General features: G+C 54.3%; 1 pseudogene; it reads right to left on the bottom strand.

Moving 5' to 3' along the window:
- Positions 1-4,810: 4,810 nt before the first annotated feature.
- Positions 4,811-5,474, bottom strand: LOC105081063 (phosphatidylinositol-glycan biosynthesis class F protein pseudogene; annotated as a pseudogene).
- Positions 5,475-7,216: the final 1,742 nt, after the last annotated feature.

Raw genomic sequence — 7,216 nt, forward strand, 5'->3', positions numbered from 1 at the left:
GAAGCTCGGATTCTAGAGCTTTCCTTTCCCCTAAGGCCTGTGTGTGGGCACAGGAAAGACCAGGCCTCCCTACTGGGGCCGTGTTTATCCCTGGGACATCTCTCTCATGCCCCATCTTCCTGTTTCTCTTCTGTTCCAGGGTCAGGACCTGACAAAAATGAGGTGCCCCCAGGGCGGCTAGGGAGCCTTAGCAACCCAGATACAGGGTGCACACGGGCCAGCTGAGTGAGCCCCTCTGCTCCCCTAGAAAAAGACATCTGGTGACCAATACCCCACTGCAAGGTCAGGGGCTGGTGAGGGACAGGGCTTGGGGAGCAGAGACCATTTCCAGTGAGCTTGAGTGGAGGGGGTTTCCGAGAAGGTCACGGGAGATCACAGCCACCCACGTGAGGGCCTGTGGGCTTGGGGTGCACATAGCTTCTGTCTCCAGGCTCTGTTCAGGGCCTAGAGAATCTTGTTCCTCTCCCTGCACCTGCTCGCTACACAAGGGCTCTGCCGTCTGGTGGTCCATCCTGATTGCCTGCAGCCCCCGCCCCCAGGCCCTGCAAACTTCAGGTTCAAAGACCCAATTATGGAGCCCAAGGTCTAGGAGGTGGAGTTGCCAGATACAGGGCACTCATGCAACATTTGGGACATGCGGATACTCAAGATATATTCACTTTATTGGAAATTCAAATATAATTGGACGTTCTGTATTTTTATTGGCTAAACCTGGCACCAGTTGTGGAAGGAGGGCGCAGTAGGGAGCAGGGCTGAGTGGAAAGGTTCCCAAGCTTGCCTTCTGCCAGCCCTGTGTCTGGGGCTGCACTGCCACCTGCCCCCACCCCACAGGTACTCAGACTCTGAAGCAGCCCCCTTACAAGGGGAACTGGTGATGGCTGCAGGGGTACCCAGAGCAAACCCCAACGTGAAGGGAGATGGCTGCCCCACCCACATCCCCCACCCGGGGGACCCTCCCTCTGACCAGCACTTCGAGACCCTCTCCCATGCCAGCAACCTTTCCGGGCAATGACCATGCGTGAAGCCTCACAGCAGTCCTGAGGGGCATTAAACTGCTGGGCATATCTCTCACCCGGACCAGTGACTGGACCGTCCAGGTGATACTTACCCCCTCTCGCCCCTGCCCACCCTCCATCTAAGAATCCAGGGGAGAACCCAGTGCACCGTGGGTGGCTGGGAACCAGGGCTGGTGACCCACACATCTGGGCAGTGCACACTGTGGCCCCCACATGGCCCCCCTACAAGATTGCAGAACCCCCAGGAGGCCGGCCTGCAGTAGGCTTGAAGCTGTGGTCCCCGCAACGTGGGTGGGCCCGAACTCCGGCTAGCTCCATCACTGCCCGCAGAACCCTGCAGGACTGTGCCCATCAGAAAGGGCTTCGTTGGAACCTTCCCAGACTAGTGACACTGTTATCTGGCATCGGATAAAGGAGCCCCACAGCCATCTGGAGCACACAGCAAACCTGGGCCACCGGCCCTTGGTCCCACAGCCCCTGCGGGGGAGGCGGGGGCGCATCTAGGTGAACCAACCCTGTGCCCACCTTCAACCCCTCCCACCTGGCTGCGCCCCTACCCAGGCCCAGACCTGGTAATGAGAAGGACAAAAGCATCCTCCACCCTGAGCACCTCCTGCCACATGAGGTGTCGTGATCAATGCGCACTTTGGAGCTGTGAACAGAGCTGGTGGTGCTTTGGGTACTATCACCATCACCCACATTTAGAGGAAGCAGGGGCGTACTCCAAGGAGCGGGGAGTGCTGTATGTGGCCATGTGGCCACCTGTCTTTGGAGACATGGCCTCGAGTTTGACTTACCTGGACTCCCCACACAAACACTTGGCCCCCCTAGGAAACCCCCAGTCTGGGGAAGCTCTCCCAGGCCTGCTCACGTGGGCAGAGACAGACCTTCTTGCCCTCAGGTGCAAAGTGCGCATGCGCCTGACTGCGCAGAGCACAGGTGCCCGGGCCTTAGGGCGGGACTGTGGGGGCCCCTGGGGGCCCCCCAAACGTAACTCCTTCCTTTTTGGTGCTTACCAAGCATCGATTGTGACCCACTAAGGTGCAGACAGAGCTCAGTGGGAGGTGATCAGCAGAAAATGGAGTGGATCACACATCGAATGCATCACACTTAGGGTGAGTTGATGCTGTTTTGTAAAAATTGTATCAGTTACAGATACATATATGTACGTGTACTTACATCTGTACAGCAGGTGTGCATGTATCACACGTAGGGTGAATGTGCGGCACGTGTATTTTTTATGAAAATTGTATCCATTACAGACAAATGCATGTGTTTTGTATACACATGTACGTACATTATACATCCAAACATGTATACATGTGTACACCCGTGTGTGGGGGGTTGTCTCGTGAACTGTTTTATCTCCTGTGAGTCACAGCCAAGGAAGTTTGAGAAACCCTCTTCTATTCTGTTTACCTAAAGAGAAAGAAAAACAACAAACCAAAGGTCCCTCGGCTTCTCAGGAAACAGGCCACAGACGTTTCTAGGCAGGCTCTGAAGGTCAAGGGGCGGAGACTGGGTTCCCGGGCCTGCCACAGGCACAGGAGGGCGTGTTGACACGGGCTGCGGGTGTCCGGGAAAGAGCTTGGATTTGAAGAGTCCAAAAGAGCTCAGTGTGTACCCCAGCTTCCCTGGTCCTCCTCGGCCCTTACCTGTCTTACCCACGTCTGGAGACCATTTTGAGGTTAAGCGCGGTATCATATGTGAAGGTTCTTACACGAGGCCCTAAGGAGACCCTTCTTCCTTCTTGTTCTCACAACCAGAGGTTTTTAACTTGCAGAGGAAACCCGAGTCATCCCCGACATCCTTTCCAGCGACAAAGGCCCCTTAGAACCAATCCCACCCCCAGCCTACAACTCACAAAGGAACAAAACACAGACAAAAACTTAAAACAAGCAACAACACCACACACTGAACCCGCCCCGTCCCTCGGCGTGCGTAAGATACACACAGGAAGGAAGTGGCTGGGTGATTCAAAGAGGCCAAGCGTTGATGTCTCAAGCAAAGGAATATTTTCCGACAAGCCCGCCCTGGCTGTGGTTTGGAACAAGGTTTCAGACGTAGCCTTGCCAGTGCCCCCTCCCCGACCCCCGCCAGCCCTTGTACCTGCTGTCTAGACACAGCAGCGAGGGTGGACCCCACACAGGAAGGCCCCCAGCAGCTGAGCAAACGCCGCTGGGCTGGCCCTCACGGCTGGCGCTGCGGTCCAGGGCGGGCAGGCGTGGGCGGCTGCCCGGTGCGCAGGGCCGAGGGAAGACCTCCAAGAAGCCTGTTTCTCCATGTGTTTCCAGCTCCTGACTCACCAACAAACCTGTTTTTGATTTCTCATCCTAACCAGCTTCAGGCCCCGGCAGGTCCAGCCTGATGGAAGGTGTCACTCCCTAACCCTTCCACACCCCTGCGACCCGCAAGGGCTTACCTGCCGGCCCCAGCTCGGAGCCGGTCAGCCCCCACGTCCAGGCTCCTTGGGTGGCCAGCACCCTGACTGGTCTGTGCTCCTTGTTCTCTGCCCTTCCTCTCTCCTCCAACCATGAGCCCACATCCCCGTCCCTTCCCCAGAGCCTGGTGCCATGCCTCCTCTTCTGTGCACCTTCCCTGCCTCTCCCCTGCTGGGATGGATGCTGAGGTTTACCAGGTCGGCAGCTGCCTATCCAGCTATGTGAGCAAGTGGATTAACTCTCTTTTTATCCTTCCCTACCTGTAGAATGGAGATAATCAAGGTGTCTGCTGAGACAACATCACAGCCCCAAGGCACTGAGCCCGGCCCGTGGTACCTTTGGCTCCATCCACGTCAGCTTCAGCGGTCATGATGATAACAGGCCTTTCATCCTCCTAGAGGTGTACTCTCTCTGCAGTAAGACTTACTAGTCCTCCCTCCATTTTCCCTTCTTGCCCATAGAATCTTCTCTGCATGCAGCAGGGGGGCTGCCTCTCCTAGCTGTCCAGGGCCTGGAGCCCCGGCGTGGTGGAAGGCAGCTGAGAGCCTGAGAGTGGCAAACAGCACCCCCTGCGGGAGGGGCAAGAGCAGCTCGGGAGGCCGCGCCTTAGCTGCCTCGGACGGGCCTGGGGCCAACGTCCACTGCACTGGCCGGAGACATCGGTCAGCATTGACCATCCTCCAGCCAAGCAGGGGTCGGGCTGTGCTCAGATCAAGGGCTCAGGAAGACCTTGCAGGCTGAGCGCCCCCTGTGGGAGTGTCTCTGAGTTGACATTCCGCGGGGCCCTCGAAAGCTCTGGAGTCCAAGCCCCTAGGCCAGATAGTCATCTCCACGCCTGACCTTCAGCCAAGCACACTCATCCGCAGAGGCGGGGGCTAACCAGGCGACTGCGCCTGAGGGTACCAGGACCTAAGCCGACCACCCAGGCTATCCTTGGAGGGACTGGCACTGAGGCTTGAGAAATGGGTGCCTTTGAAAGATGTATGATGAAGGTGACTCTCAGCAGGGTGAACTCAGGGCATCATGTTTCCCTAGTGATCAAAAGTGCAGGATCTGGGCGCCCAGCCTGGGCACGCGCAGCTGTACTGGGGCTCGCCTGGCCCTCCCGTCCGGGGGCTTCTCAGCCTCTGTACCGCTGGACTTCACACAGGCTCCCCTGGTTTTTTTCTGTTATAAATACTTTATTTCAACTAGAAGGTACAATCTCTCAGGGGGGTTAGAATTTGAAAAGCTCCAATCACATCCTGTATAACTCCATAAAAAAACAGCGGGACAGCCCGGCTTAGAGCATATACATTTCTGCACAGTCTTTATGGAATCTGCACAAAGAATTGTCTTCTCCCTTGGCTCCAATTACTTGTTCTTGGCTGTGGGGTTCTTTCTGTCCCAGTATATCCAGATTGGTGAAGTGACAAGGACAGCAATGTAGCCAAAGTTCTCTCCAAGCATGCAGGAAACGGGTCCTTCCTGCCATGGCCTTCCCCAATCAAGTGGAAAATTTAAGTCTCCAAGCCTTGTTCCTACAAAACTAGAAATCGTAATGATCAAGAGACTCTTCTCCCAAATGGATGTGACCCCATTTCTGCGGAAAACTCTTAGCCCTGCTTTGAAGTTTCGTCCTCACAAACGTGAACAAGATACAGTAGTAAAAGTAGACCAGCGAACTGCAAAGGAAAACGTTTCCAACACCAACTCGATTAGTGGTGCTCTGTACAGAACAAAAATTACCGGAAAGGGGAAACAAGACGTAAGAAAGTCAATACAGCTTTTCAAAAGGCTGGTGACCTTGTGATAATGAACTTCTTTGAGAAGATGCAGTTGGTTTCACTACTCAGTGTGATACTAAGGTGACAGCAGTTACCAAAACAGAACAGGTGCATGACTATGTTATGCACTGGACTGTTTCCAATATTGCGAAGTTCTCCAAGAGGAATGATGGAATGACGATGCTAAGGATCATTGAAAATATGCGTAAAAGATGGGCACACAGTAGTCTCTTGAAGTCAGCATCTTTCATGGCTCCCCACTCTCGGAAGGCTCATCTTCTAGGGCGTGAGCTCCTCCTAAGAGCAGAAAGAAATTCTGAGACCTCTGTCTGCCTGCCCTGTGCCCAGAGCGCCCCTCCTGTCTTGCCCAAGGTACAGCCCACCCTCCATTGGTGCCCCCACCCCGCACCCATCCCCCACCTTCTCCCCCATCTACTCAAGGACATCACTGGTTCTCTCTCCTTTCCTCCGAATCATCAACCTTTCACTTCTACCAGATTGCACCCATCAGTGGACCACATTGTTGTTACTCCTGCTTTTAAACCCACCCGAGCTGCCTCCCCTCCTTCCTTCTTCCAGGGTGGAGTCCCAGGGGCCAGATTTACCCTCCCTCCAAAACTGCCAACGTGATCAGACAAGCTAGGTGAACAACAGGACATCGGGCAAGGAAGGACGGTGGTCCCTGGGAGACGGGAAATGGATGGGGTGAGGCCTGTGATGGCCCGCTCACTGCCTGAGAGATCTCTTCACTGCAGAGCAGACAGGGATTCCTGGATGAAGGGAGAGAGCCCCCAAGTTCAGGAGATGGAGCTGGACATCCAGGGAGATAAAGGCAGCTAGAGTTTTCAGGACAGAAGACCAAAAAGGAGACCGCTGCCAACAGAGAGCCCTGGTGATCTGCAGAAGGTTCCCTGGGGAACTCACACACCCCTGTGAAGAGCATGTAAGGGGAGACAGGCTTGTGCCCAGTGCCCACGTGGGGCTCCACTGGCCAGATCGGAACCTCAGATTCACTGGGTATCAGGTAGAGTGCCCAGGGTTATACCAGACTCTTACACCTGGACAGCACAGCTCCAAACTCAGCCAGCAAGTCCGAAAATTGAGACCAGGAAAGATCAAACAACTTTTAAGTCACTTCCTCGCACCTCAGGAAAAAAGCTCAAGACTATTTCTAAGAATATTAATGTATCGTGCAGCCCGCTTGGTCAAATCGCACTGCCTGGTATCCAGTTCAAATGGCCTTGAGCACGAAGAAGCTGGGGGAAAAAGAACTTGCTCAGCTGGCCGGCACAGAGCATCTCATATAGGTCAGAGGCCATGTCTGCCTGGGCAGCAGCTGTCAGGAGGGTAGGAGCGTCCTTGTCTTACACACGAGCTCCTCCTAAGAGCATGAGGACCATGACAGGGGGCGGACTGGGGAAGAGGTCATTCAATACACAAAAGAAGCAGGAAAAACAGCTCAAGTCCACATCCTCCTCCAGGAACCTTCCTGTCTCAGCCTCACTCCAAAACAGGGTTTTTTTTTCCTACTTGCTCTAATCTCTCTCCTCCTTTCTCTCCCTTTTTCCTCTTTATGGTGAATATAACATACATCCAGGAAAATGTTTCAAATAGAAATGTTCAACTTAGCGGATTATTGTAAAGCAAACCCCTATGTGGTCACCAGGCAGATGCATCCTAGTTACTCCTCCTCCCTCCCTGCCCCCTCCCTGGATTCCTGCCCTCTGGCATCCCCAGGAAGCCCCTCCTTAAGTGGCTTTCTAGTTTACCTCCTAAGCCGGCATCCTTAAATGATGAGGGTGAGATGTGCATGTCTGTGTAACATTTATCAGTGGAATCAAGCAGTGTACGCAGTTTTAGATCCACCTTCTTTCTCTCCATATTATGTGCTTCTAAGATCTCACCATGTTAGGGAGGAGGGTATAGTTCAGTTGTAGAGCGTGTGCTTCGCATGCACGAGGTCCTGAGTTCAATCCCCAGCACCTCTGTTAAA

Source organism: Camelus bactrianus, chromosome 27, assembly GCF_048773025.1.
Source record: "Camelus bactrianus isolate YW-2024 breed Bactrian camel chromosome 27, ASM4877302v1, whole genome shotgun sequence".
NCBI lineage: Eukaryota > Metazoa > Chordata > Mammalia > Artiodactyla > Camelidae > Camelus > Camelus bactrianus.